Source organism: Capricornis sumatraensis, chromosome 17, assembly GCF_032405125.1.
Source record: "Capricornis sumatraensis isolate serow.1 chromosome 17, serow.2, whole genome shotgun sequence".
NCBI classification, from domain to species: domain Eukaryota; kingdom Metazoa; phylum Chordata; class Mammalia; order Artiodactyla; family Bovidae; genus Capricornis; species Capricornis sumatraensis.
Genome location: NC_091085.1, coordinates 45,759,322 through 45,773,971, shown reverse-complemented (window position 1 = coordinate 45,773,971; position 14,650 = coordinate 45,759,322). Strand labels below are relative to the sequence as shown.

The following is a 14,650-nucleotide window of genomic DNA, read 5'->3' as shown; positions in this document are numbered from 1 at the left end:
GGAGGCTCAAGAGGGAGAGGATATATGTGTACTTAGAGTTGATTCAGGTTGTTGTACAACAAAAACCATCACAATATTGTAAAGTAATTATCCTTCAATTATAAAATAGACTGTGTTTAGCTTTGTAATAAATGGTCAAACTATAAAACCAAACAAAAATACAAAGGTCAGGGTAGGGTCAGGGTAGATTCAGGGCCTTCAGAGAATGGATTTCCTGCAAACTTCAGCAGTAATGTAAGGAGGAGTGGAGTACAAGTTGGGTAAGTCTTTGATATACAGATGGAGGCAAGAGGGCTTTCTAGATTAATTTTAGGGAGTATTGTAAATAAAAAATCACTCTAAGTTTTCCCTTGAAACTGTAATTAGGCAGATATTGCCAAATTTTTTAAAAGTTCAGTTAATTGTAATAACCCATGATTATATAATAAGGGGTCATGACTTATAAACAAGATAAAGTAGAACTGTTAATATTAATTGAATGTATTTTTAAAGTTATGCCCAGATTAGTCTGGTGGGAAGATTAGGGAGCCTCATATATCTCCAGGAAATCATCACAAGTACACTAGTTCAGTAATGTTGATTCTATGTTGTCATGTCCCAAAGGTGAACTACTCTACTTGTGACAATACAGCAACCTATTGAATCCCATTGTTAAATACATTTACACACTCTATTTTTTTTTAATTTTTATTTTTACTTAATTTTACTTTACAATACTGCATTGGTTTTGCCATACATTGACATGAATCCACCACGGGTGTACATACGTTCCCAAACATGAACCCCCCTCCCACCTCCCTCCCCATAACATCTCTCTGGGTCATCCCCATGCACCAGCCCCAAGCATCCTATATCCTGCATCAGACATAGCCTGGCGATTCGTTTCTTACATGATAGTATACATGTTTCAATGCCATTCTCCCAAATCATCCCACCCTCTCCCTCTCCCTCTGAGTCCAAAAGTCTGCTCTACACATCTGTGTCTCTTTTGCTGTCTTGCATACAGGGGCATCATTGCCATCTTTCTAAATTCCATATATATGTGTTAGTATACTGTATTGGTGTTTTTCTTTCTGGGTTACTTCACTCTGTATAATCGACTCCAGTTTCATCCATCTCATTAGAACTGATTCAAATGTATTCTTTTTAATGGCTGAGTAATACTCCATTATGTATATGTACCACAGCTTTCTTATCCATTCATTTGCTGATGGACATCTAGGTTGTTTCCATGTCCTGGCTATTATAAACAGTGCTGTGATGAATATTGGGGTACATGTGTCTCTTTCAATTCTGGTTTCCTAGGTGTGTATGCCCAGCAGTGGGATTTCTGGGTCATAAGGCAGTTCTATTTGCAATTTTTTAAGGAATCTCCACACTGTTCTCCATAGTGGCTGTACTAGTTTGCATTCCCACCAACAGTGTAGGAGGGTTCCCTTTTCTCCACACCATCTCCAGCAATTATTGCTTGCAGACTTTTGGAAAAATATGGAACGTGTCATGAATTTGCATGTCATCCTTGCTCAGGGGCCATGCTAATCTTCTCTGTATCGTTCCAATTTTAGTATATGTGCTGCCGAAGCGAGCACCATGTACACACTCTAAAGTTAAAGTTTAAAAGAAAGAAAATGCATGTCATCTTGAGCCAAAAGACTGATGTTTCCTTCAAGTTGTTCAATATCTGGTCTGTCTTCATTGGACAGTATAGCTCAGATAAATGACTTGGCCAAAACTAAAGCTACTCATTGATTTAGAATGAGACTCATATCTCTTGGATCTAATTGCAGGGAACTCAGGAACAGTAATCTCTTAGTTTATCCATTCACTCAAAAAATATTTATGGAGGGCCTAGGAGAGTGAAACAGTTGGCTTAAAGCTCAACATTCAGAAAACGAAGATCATGGCATCTGGAGGCCTGGTGTGCTGCAGTTCATGGGGTCGCAAAGAGTCGGACATGACTGAGCGACTGAACTGAACTGAACTATTATCTGTAAGGCATGTTGGTAGCATCAGGCAATTTAGCAGTAAATCCAGAAGATATCCCTGCCATCCCAGTGCTTTATTCTAGTGGGATAAGGGGAAGAGGCAGTATCTGAATGATAACTCACTTAATACATAAAGATTAGGTAAAAGTGTTAAGTGATCTAAGGAAACTGAGAGTAGCTGGTGGATAGTTTGATAGAGTATGTATTTTGTGTCATGCATTGTTACAGTTTGCTGTACTATCTCATTTGAGCATTGACATCACATTATATAGAAGGTGTTATAATGCCCATTTTGGAGATCAGGGCATAGAGAAACTGAAAATTGTACAGATGATTATTGTCAGTGCCAAAAGAAGTAACATGGCTAGTAGACTCTAAACCAAACTTCCTAATCAACTTGCTATATTGCTTTAAAACCTATACTATGACTCATGCAAGGATCAGCAAACTATCCCCATGGTACAAACACAGCCATTGTTCTAGTAAACAAAGTTTTATGAGTACAGCCACATTCACTCAATCATATGTTGTTTTCTGCTGCTTTGGGGTTACAGTAGTTGTGACAGAGACCAAGTGATCCTCAACCTTAAATATTTTCTGTCTAGCCCTTTATAGAAAAGGAATTTCCAATCCCTGAATTAAAGTAACAAACCAAGCCACGACATATGAATAAAAAGCTCAGGCAGAGGGAACAGTAGGTGGGAAAGTCTTGAACTGGGGCTGTAATTGACATACCCATGGGAAACAATAGCCCGGTGGGGCTAAAGCCAAATGAATGATACTTTGTTCATTATTATTATGAATACAGTATTATTACTCAATAATACTCATGAATTTATATTATTGAGATTATTGAGATACAGTATTATTATTGTATTATTATTATTGAGATACAGTAGCCACAGCATAAAGGGGTTATCATAGTCCTTCAAAGAACTATGAACTTGATTCTGAGTAGTATCAGAAGCCCCTGAAAGATTTTCAGCATAGACTTGATGTAGTGGACAGTGCACTTCAGGACTAAAGTTCTTACTCCCACAAGGATGAAAATGTTGGCATCAGAAACTCTCAGTCATCAGGGCTCTCCTAGAATTCCCTTCCCTGGAGACAGTGATGTTGACAAGGCCATGCCTCATTCTTGAGGCAGACTGCAATAATGACTGGTACTTTCAGGGCTCCTATGGGATTGAATTGAGGCTATCATTGAGACTGCATTGCAGCTTAGCTTCTTGTTCCACCCCATCCTGATTCTTTCTCTTTCAAAGGCAGTGATGCCCAGGACACTTTTTTTTTTTTTTAAAGTACACAATTTCAGACTTTTATTATGTTTACAGGATTGCATATTCATCACCACATTCAATTTCAGAGCATTTTTTATCAGCCCAAGAAAGTGCTCCCCACCCCTGAGTGATCACCTCCCCAGTAGCCTTCCTCATCCTTGGTCTTCAGTTGCCATTAATTTACCTTCTGTCCCTATGGAGCATTGTATTTTTGACATATTGTGTAAGTGGAATGATACGACATTTATCCTTTTGTGTCTGACTTCTTTTACTTTTGCATAGTTTGTCAAGATTCATCTATGTTGTAACATGTGTCTGAATTTAATTCCTTTTTAAGGTTGAATAATTTTACATTGCAGAAAAACAGTTCATGTGCCCATCATGAACAAATGGATAAAACACAACGTGGTAGGCATATACAATGGAATATTACTCAGCTCAGACTGCGAGCTCTCTGATAAATCTCCTATATACTCCCCTCTGAAACTGAATCTGCTTCACTGAGAATCTGCCCAGAAATATCCAACTTGCTTCTGAAAAAAATTACCAAATTCAAAGAATGTTTTAATTGGGCAAGTGTGGAATCAGTAAGATTAATAAAAATGTATGACAGTAGTCATAATAATGCAAAGTACAATGATGTATAGATCAGGATGTGGTGAGATGTTTAGACTCTGAATGTATTTTAATGGCTGTTCTGATAGAAATTGTAGATAAATTGGAGGTGACATATAAGAGAGCAAGGAGTCTAATATAGCTACAAATAACTGATAGATAATCAGAATTCTTTTGTTTTTTGTGCCAGATGAGGAAATAAATCTGGAATTTGCTTTTTGTATATGTGTTAAATTCAAATGATTAGGATATTATTGTTAATGCAAAATTCTCAACAATCTCATAAATTAAATACAATTTTTTTTCACTAACATGTAATCCAGTGTAGATGCCCAGGTTGGACAATTCTTCCAGAAACTCTTTCCTTAAAACTGACTCTACTCCATGGTTTTTACCATCCTATGGCTTTCATATCACATTTTTGTCCTCCTCCAGTAGACACAGTAGGAAGTTGCACCTTATACCTACTACCAGTCTATTAGGGAAGCACAATGCTTCCATCTACATCTTACTACCCTGAAGTAGGAACATCCGTCCACTTAGATATAAGGTTAGGAGAGAGAAATGCCATCTTTCGTTCTCATCAGCTCTTCATCATAGGTAAAAGCCAGACCTCTGGCAATCACCAAGCTATCATGGTTGCATCTCTGTTAAGTATGAGATTATATATAGAAGCGGAGACATAAAATACAATTGGCTGTATATAGGTCTGGAATTCAGAGGAGATGTCTGGGATGATGATCAAATTGAAGAGTCTGATAGCTTAAATGGTAAAGAATCCACCTGTAATGCAGGAGACCCCAGTTCTATTCCTGGGTCAGGAAGATCCCCTGGAGAAGGGATAGGCTACCTACTCCAGTATTCTTGGGCTTCCCTTGTGGCTCAGCTGGTAAAGAATCAACCTGTAATGTGGGAGACCTGGGTTCGATTCCTGGGTTGGGAAGGTCTCCTGGAGAAGGGAAAGGCTACCCACTCCAGTATTCTGGCCTGGAGATTTCCATGAAATGCCTAGTCCCACAAAGAGTCAGACACGACTGAGTGACTTTCACTTTCATTTTTAAGTGAATATATGGCATGTTAAATCATGAGATGGCATTAACTTTCCCATGGATTAGGTGTAGGTTAAAAAGAGGAAACATTCAAGTCCTGAGTCCTGGGTCATTTTAGTAGTTACAGGTTGAGTGGATGATATGAAATAGCAAAACGCCTGAAAGATGTCACTGAAGGGGAGGGGAGGAGAACAAACAGAGCACGGCTCTCCTGAGGCTAAGCAGAGAACACATACTGAGGCTGAATCCAATGTTGCTGTTAAGAGGAGTAAGGTGAATCAAGAGAAGAGATCACTCAATCTGCAATGTGACCTTTAGAAGGACAGTTTTGTGTAACAATAGAATGGACAAATGTGAAGTGTGTGTGTGCTAAGTTGCTTCATCATGTCTGACTCTTCATAACGCCATGGACTGAAGCCCACTGGTCTCCTCTCTCCATAGGATTCTCCATGCAAGAATACTGGAGTGAGTTGCCATGCCCTCCTCCAGGGAATCTTCCTGACTCAGGGATTGAACCCCTGTCTCCTATGTTTCTTGCATTTGCAGGTGGGTTCTTTCCTGCTAATGCCACCTGGGAAGCCCAATGTGAATTGGAAGCAACAAATATTGCAGAGCTCTTGAGGAGATGTATGTCAGAACACAACACTCCTTTTTTACTGAGTGAAGTCCTGTAGTAAGTGTCTGAAATACTTAGAAGAAAGTATGCACTGAAATACTTGGCACTGCTTTATAATGTTTTAATATTATTAAAATAGAGGTGATGCATTGTTTTAGCAACATTACTACACTGGACAAAAAAAAGATTGGGGTGGCCTATATCTATGTTTACCTCCTCACTTCCTGTTTCTACCTGCTTTAACATCATCTTTGACTTTGGGGCATGTATTTGTATGTTTGAACAAGTTTTCGAACACTCTACTGCTCTGATTTTTTTCCAACTCAGATTATTCAGACTTGGATAAGAGGTGTCTCATTTCTACACAGTTCCACACTGAAATATTTTGACAGGAATTCTTACTAGGAGCATAAGAAAACTACAACAGAAACACAAAAAATATATAGAAAACAACTCCATTTCTAGAGTTCAATTCCATGCCAGAAATGCAGTCCAATTCTGATCTAGTTGACAAAGACCTTGGTAGAAAAGCATTATTATTTTTCTCTTCTAAATCCCATGTGATCTGAACTCAGGGGAAAAGCAATTGGCTTTCCTCCACTCTCAAAATGCCCAGAATAACTCTGATCCAAGCCAGTGACCCAGAGAGATTGAGAGGAGACAAGAAAGAAACGTCTGCAGACTGAAGAAAATTCTCCTCTCTTTCCTGGCTCTAATATTCAGTATATATATTATATATTATACAATATAATATATATGTAACATATATATATGCATATATATGTACACATGTGTATATATATACATATATATGTATATATATATATAAGTTTAGATGACTTTGTGTTTCTTGGAAGGTCAGGGGGTAGTGATGACATGTTTAATGTTGCTTAATGTTTTTCTCCTCACTTGAATTCCTATCATGTATCTATCATGTAAGCAACAAAAATAACTTAATGGAGAATAGCAGAAAACTTCATCTTAAAAATAAGGCTTCCAACAAGTCTGTTCTGTGTCTTGTGAACACAGTAGGGGAAGAGGGTGGGAGGAATTCAGAGAATAGCCTGGAAACATATACATTGCTGTATGTAAAATAGCAAACAGAAATTTGCTGTATGACACAGAAAGCTCAACCCAGTGCTCTGTGACAACCTAGAAGAGTGTGATGGAAGGGGGATGGGAGGGGACATAGGTGGTGCTAGCAGCAAATAACCTGCCTGCCAACTCAGAAGACATGGTTTGATTCTTGGGTTGGGAAGATGCTCCCGAGAAGGAAACGGCAACCCACTCCAGTATTCTTGACTGGAAAATCCTGTGAATAGAGGAGACTGGGAGCTATAGTCCTTTAGGTAGGATCGCAGAGAGCTGGGCATGGCTGAAAAACTTTAGCATGCATTCACAGGTGTATCAGTGGCTGATTCATATTGATGTATGGGAGGCCTGGCGTGCTGCGATTCATGGGGTCGCAAAGAGTCAGACACGACTGAGCGACTGAACTGAACTGAATGGCAGAAACAAATTTAAAAAGAGAGAGAGAAATGTACAGCTTGGTGACTATAATTAATATTATATGACATACTTGAAAGATGCAAAAAAGATAGGCTTGACTATGTCTACCAGGATGTGCATCAGCTGCAGAGCTCTTAAAGAAATTAGCACCAAAAAAAAAAAAGAAAGACAAATTGTATGATAATGATGATTTTTATAAAGCTGGGGAAAAGAAAAAGACATTAGAAAGTATTGTTAATATAAAAAATATAAACTAGATTTGCTCAGTAGCTTCTAAACTTATTTGAGGCTTCTTTTTTCTTTCTTTTTAACTAGAAATTATTTGTCTCTCATCACAATATGTCGACCCCCCCTACTACCCAAGACAGTTTGGGTAATTTATTTTAAGATCAGGGATATACACGACTGTTCTGGGAGAATTCCTTCTAAAGGGCTCGGTGCAAACAAAAATCATCAGATTTTAGAAAGGATAGAGAAAGACACAAACTGACAATGAAAGGAACATTTTTATTCTTGCCTCATTTTGTTACAAGTCATGTAGACAATTAAAATAGGAAAAAGGATATTCAGGAACAAATATCCTCCTGCACTTGAAAACAGAAGTTTGTGAAGAAGGAAAAGTGTTTTTAGATTGAAAGTGTGCCTGACAAGGTTTATTTGATGGGCTATGACAGTGCGAGCTCTTGGGTAAAAATTATGGCAGAAAAATCCTGGCTCATTAGCACTCAGTCTAGATGAAGTGTCAATATGATGATTACTAGAGATTTTTTCTGAAACAGGGCTTATTTGAACTAGATGAAGAGGGAATTATAACAAATTGAAAGTGGCATAGATTTTTATGTTGTAAATCTTTGTGCTTTTCAATTGTTGGAATGGAAGGATGGTATTCTTGTGACACTTCCTTATTGCCCTTATTTTTTCTTTCATTTACTAACTTTTCAGACTACCTTCTCTGCATTCTGAGTGATTAGGACACAGATTTATACTCACCTTCTTCATTTTCCCCCATACTATTACAAGTGTTTTACGGATAGGATAGAATCTTTCTCCATGGAAGATGGAGAGTGTGATTGGATTTCCTAAGACGCGTGACCCTGTATGTATCAGCTATACCATCTGTCCTTTTGGCACAAAAATTTTAAAAATGGATAATTTTTAGATTCTTTCCTTGCATGTAATTTTTATCTTCCCTATTTGGATGACTTCCAAGATCAAGAAGAGGCAGGATTGTGTTTCAAAATGGACTGATAATTCAAAGTGCCAGAGTTGAATTGGGATTTTTGAATTTTAAAATGAACTTACTGAGGTTTCCTCATTGAAAGCACATTCAGAAGGCAGTCCTATGAATGAGAGGTAGCTGGTAACAGCAAGTGTTCTGCGCAAAAGCCCTATTCACATGACAGTGCCCTGAAAAAAAAAAAAAAAGGAATTTGTAACCACGCCTTTTCGGAAATAAAATCACGTCCAAACAGCAGGATTTCTAAACAGAAGGTGCCTTATAACTATATTCTAAAATTAAACTTCATTTAAACTACATTCATTCTAAATGGAAAATGTACTGTAGTTGTTTTCTACATAAATTCAAATCATTGTTACCCTGAGCGGTAAGTAGCTTAAATAACTTCTGCCACGTATTGAAGATTAGTGTGTACTTCATATTAGGTTTTCTGAGTAATTTCGGTGAAAATGATTTCTTCCTGCACTTGTTTCACATAGACTATGATAGAAAAAGTGCATTATTTGAGGAAGATTGCTCATTAGTGAGATGTGATGCTTGTTTCATGTTTCAACCTAGGAAGAAGACTAAACAACATGTGAAATATCGATCAACTTACTTCTTATAGAAAGAAACCATCCCAGGGACTTGATATCTTTAAGTTCTAGAGGGAGCTCAAATATAGAAATGATATCAATGCACACTTTTCAGGGAAAAGAAGAGATGAAAATGATGGCTTATTAGTGAATTGCTCAACAAAATGAGGAATGAAAAGGAATATTAAAGCTATGGGAGCATTTAACTCTTTCTTTCAGAGATATGAAGCTGATTTTATAAAATCCACCAGCACAGCCATTGTTATTGACTCTAATATGTCCCTTAATGAGAAATCAAACATTAATTGAGTAAGCAGAAAATAAGTCTCTTGCTCACTTTCCTGTCTTTGCAAATAGCACACCAAATAACATAACTGAACACTAATAGTAATGGATTGCACACACATGTGCGTGTGTGCTCAGTTGCGTCCACCTCTCTGTGACCCTATAGATTGTAGCCTGCTAGGCTTCTCTCTTCATGGGATTTTCCAGGCAAAGATACTGGAGTGGGTAACTATTTCCTCTCCCAGGGGATCTTCCAGATGCAGGGACTAAATTCTTATCTCCTGTATCTCTTGTTTTGGCAGGTGGATTCTTTACCACCTGCCATTCTTTAGTCACCTGGGAAGTCCATCCACATATGTATGTATATGTAAAGCATTTACCTTTGCAAACACTTTCACAGTATCTCAAAATTCAAGGAAGACATCCTAATTACTAGCTTCAGTTTTCTCTCTTTCAAAGTATTCTTAATCTAGGTGTCTGAATAAAAAGGATGAAAAAGATTTCCCAGTGCGGTGTTGTGTATATTCTATATGTTTCTCCCTAAAACTGATGCTAATCAGCATGCTCATTACTAGTTATAAGTGTATTAAGGATTCTAATTGAGGATCAATCACTCTTTTGACACTTATTCATTGGAAGGATTGATGCTGAAGCCGATGCTCCAATCCTTTGGCCACCTGATGTGAAGAGCTGACTCACTGAAAAGATTCTGATGTTGGGAAAGACTGAAGGCAGAAGGGGAAGAGGCCATCAGAGGATGCGATGGTTGGATAGCATCACTGATGCAATGGACATAAACTTTGACAAACTCCCAGAGATGGTGAGGACAGGGAGGCCTGCCGTGCTGCAGTCCATAGGGTTATGACTTGATGACTGAACAACAGCAGGACTCTTTTTGCATTTTTTCTGTGTGGAATTCAGGGTCTCTGACTTGCTGCTGAAGCTGCTCTGGAAAGCACCTGGTGTGTCTTCAGATGCGGCTATTTATCATTGTGTTCTATCTGAAAAAAGCATGGAAAAGAAAACAAACAAATCATTTTTATCCCCCATGTTCTTTCTATCAGTCTAGTGTGGCCTGATAATCACCAGAGATCTATAACTAAGATTAAGTGTAAACCTTTTCAAAGGATGCTTCTGATTTCTTATTTACAATCTCAGCATTGGAAAATACTAGAGAAGACAGTTTAGGCATTTTACTGCACATGATTTGAGTATATTCTTTTTCACTGCAATTCAACAATGTGTGGAGATGAATATACTTTGATGTTATTACTAGTAATAATCAAAATGCATTTTACATTAACGTGTCTAAGGCAAGCGAAGGAAGTGTAAAGTACTTGAATAACTTTAGTACTATATTTTAAAATATGTGGTCCATGTATTTGTGTCAGTTTTTAGGAAATAAGGCAGAAAGAATTAATGAATTATTTTATTATCAGAAAGGTGAATATAGACCATACACATTGACTTATTAGAAAAATATTTTCCAAATATTTTTCTAAACTAAATTAAAGCTGGCACTTGTCAAGTAAATAGTAATACAGATGGCAATGAGTTGCAGACTGAATTTTGAGGTAAGAGTTTGAAACTGTGTCTTTCATTGGATCATATTCTCAGCTGTTACGTCCTTGGACAAGGAGGTTACAAAGAATCTCTCTGGAGTCAATTTTGTTAAGTAAATGCTCTATGTGAATACAATTTGTGACATTCTCATTGCCCTCCAGCCTTTTTATTGTGGATTAATTATTTCTGTAATCTTTATCTAGTTATATTTGCATAGAAGGAGATAAATTCCAAGTATACAGTTCAGGAACTTTTGTCTAATGTGTATTCCAGTGTAATGACCAGTGAAAACAAAATAAATTTCCAGCACTCCTCAAAGTTCTAAGTTAATCCCAGTTGCCATACCAGGGAACCACTCACCTAATTTCTATCACTATATCTTAGTTTTGCTTGTTTGGAACTTAGCGTAAGTGTGTTGTGAGTTCCTTACATTTCTAATCATAAATGTATGCTGAATTTGTGAAAGAGTTCTATTGATTTAGTATATTTATTCTTTGTTCTCTTAATGTGATAAATTATATTAGCATTTATTTTTATAACAGATTGTTGATGTAGTTCATATATCATATAATTCACTCATTTTAAGTAAACAACTCAATGGATTTAGTATATTCATTATCTTCATTATCAATATCATCCATTTTAAAAAATCAAAAAGAAATCTCTACCCATTAGCATTCAATCTCCATTCCCCCAACCACCTCAGCCTTAATCTCCTATTTATCTCAAAACTGCCTTTTATTAATATTTCATGTACATGGAGTACATTGGCATTTTTCACTTTATGTTTTTATGGTTCACCTATGTTGTAGAGTGTATTGGACCCCCATTTTGTTTTATTGACAAACACTGTCCCATTGCATGGATGTATCATGTTTATGTCCTGATTTATTAGCTGATGGATATTTGAATTCTTCCAACTTATTGCCCATTATAAGAAATACTGTTTTGAACACTTGGGTACAAATTTGTGAGTGAACATATATTTCCATTTCTTTCAACTGTAGGTATAGAATTGTGTCATATGTAACTTTATGTCCAATCATTTGAGGAACTATCAGACTGTTTGCCAAAGCAGCTGTATCACCGTACTTCCAATTTTAAATATAGATTTTGTTACTGTTTAGGTATGGCAAGGATGACAGATAGTTTGTGATACCCACACATTCCAAGTGGAAGGGGCATGCCACACCCTGGAGGTCACATGGAGACACACCAGAGTTGGTCAGGAGCCAGAGGAGAGTGAGGAGAAAATGTTTTCAAGAGCCCTTTTGTAGTTTTCATGAGAAAAAACAGGAGACAGTGTGAGCTGGTTTCAGTTCAGTTCAGTCACTCAGTTGTGTCTGACTCTTTGCGACCCCATGAACTGCAGCACGCCAGGCCTTCCTGTCCATCACCAACTCCCAGAGTTCACTCAGACTCATGTCCATCGAGTCAGTGATGCCATCCAGCCATTTCATCCTCTGTTGCCCCCTTCTCCTCCTGCTCCCAATCCCTCCCAGCATCAGAGTCTTTTCCAATGAGTCAACTCTTCGCATCAGGTGGCCAAAGTACTGGAGTTTCAGCTTTAGCATCATTCCTTCCAAAGAACGCTCAGGACTGATCTCCTTTAGAGTAGACTGGTTGGATCTCCTTGCAGTCCAAGGGACTCTCAAGAGTTTTCTCCAACACCACAGTTCAAAAGCATCAATTCTTCATTGCTCAGCTTGCTTCATAGTCCAACTCTCACATCCATATATGACCGCAGGGAAAACCATAGCCTTGACTAGATGGACCTTTGTTGGCAAAGTAATGTGTCTGCTTTGCAATATGCTGTCTAGGTTGGTCATAACTTTCCTTCCAAAGAGTAAGCATCTTTTACTTTCATGGCTGCAATCACCATCTGCAGTGATTTTGGAGCCCTCCAAAATAATGTCTGAAACTGTTTCCACTGTTTCCACATCTATTTCCCATGAAGTGATGGGACCAGATGCCATGATCCTCGTTTTCTGAATGTTGAGCTTTAAGCCAACTTTTTCACTCTCCTCTTTCACTTTCATCAAGAGGCTTTTTAGTTCCTCTCCACTTTCTGCCGTAAGGGTGGTGTCAGCTCCATATCTGAGGTTATTGATATTTCTCCCAGCAATCTTGATTCCAGCTTGTGCTTCTTTCAGTCCAGTGTTTCTCATGATGTACCCTGCATATAAGTTAAATAAGCAGGGTGACAGTATACAGCCTTGACGTACTCCTTTTCCTATTTGGAACCAGCTGTTGTTCCATGTCCACTTCTAACTGTTGCTTCCTGATCTGCATATAGATTTCTCAAGAGGTAGGTCAGGTGGTCTGGTATTCCCATCTCTTTCAGAATTTTCCACAGTTTCTTGTGATCCACACAGTCAAAGGCTTTGGCATATTCAATAAAGCAGAAATAGATGTTTTTCTGGAACTTTCTTACTTTTTCCATGATTCAGCAGATATTGGCAATTTGATCTCTGGTTCCTCTGCATTTTCTAAAACCAGCTTGAGGATCTGGAAGTTCACTGTTCATATATTGCCTGAAGCCTCGCTTGGAGAATTTTGAGCTGGTTTAGAATATGCTAATTTTAATAATTTGAGTATACGCTGGAGGATAGGAGTTGTCCCTAGTCATATGGTTCCTCATGTTTTAAAAATCGAATTTGTCCGATATTTTTTAAAAATATAAATTTATTTATTTTAATTGGAGGTTAGTTACTTTATAATATTGTATTGGTTTTGCCATACATCAACATGAATCTGCCACAGGTATACCCGTGTTCCCCATCCTGAACCCCCCTCCCTGTTCCTTCCCTGTACCATCCCTCAAAAGAGAGTATAAATGCATATTGGCACCAGCCCCAAGAATCCAGTATCATGGATCTGGCCTTTGTAGATTTTTTATGATTGCTTCCCCCCCGCCATCCTTTCACTTACAATCTATCCGTATCTTTGAATCTAAAGTGTATTTCCTGTAGATCATATACTGGATATTTTCTGTCATTTTTAAACTCTCTTTTGATTGCATTTTTAATTTATTCACATTTAATGTTCTTGTTAAAATAGTCACCAGCTTTAATCATCATATTACTTTTCTTCTTAAATGTATTTTTTTGCACTTTTGCACTGAGTGGACATTTCTATGTAACATTTTTTATTTCTTTAATAATTTTCCTACTGCATTTACTTATTTATGTTTTATTGCTTGTTCTAAGACTTAGGTTACCAGAAATTACTTCAGACTTATATCTAATTCTAGTTATATATAGAAACATTATTCCTACATTGCCCTATTTTTCTTTGCATTTTTGTGCTGCTATTGTTATATCTATTGCATTTATATATAAATATAATAAATTCAAATTATTATTTTATTACATTTTATATCATTAAGAAATAAGGAGAAGAAGAGTATATTCATAAAGTGTGCTGCATTAGCCTATCTACAATTTTCATTTCTCTTTGTCTGTTTCTGTGCATACAGATTACCACCTGGTGTCATTTCCATGCTCCAATACCTCAGTGCTCCTGTTCATCTCATTATACACTATTGGTTTATGAAATTGCTTTTTACATCAGTTAAGAGAAGAATGGAAAAGAAATATGCATTTATACTCTCTTTTGAAACTTCATATTTGCCTCTACTAGTGTTCTTTGTGTTTTCATGTGAGTACAAATTGCTCTCTGAAATCACTTGCTTTTAGGCTTAAGAATTTTCTTTATTACCTTGCAAGCCTTATTCATTCAGAACAAATTCTCTCAGTGTAGTTATTGTTTTATTAATCTGAAAATGACTACTTCTTTTTGATTTATTAAAATATCTGTGTTGGATATGAGATTCTTGGTTTATAGTTATATTTTTCTTTCTGAATATTGAATGTGCCATCCCACTGTCCTCTTCTTTCCATAGTTTCCAGTGAAGAGTTAGCTGCTATTCTTAGA

General features: G+C 37.2%; 1 non-coding gene across 1 annotated transcript; it reads right to left on the bottom strand.

Moving 5' to 3' along the window:
• Positions 1-1,482: 1,482 nt before the first annotated feature.
• Positions 1,483-1,589, bottom strand: LOC138094198 (U6 spliceosomal RNA). Its single transcript, XR_011146227.1, has one exon. It is a non-coding gene; the product is annotated as a U6 spliceosomal RNA (small nuclear RNA).
• Positions 1,590-14,650: the final 13,061 nt, after the last annotated feature.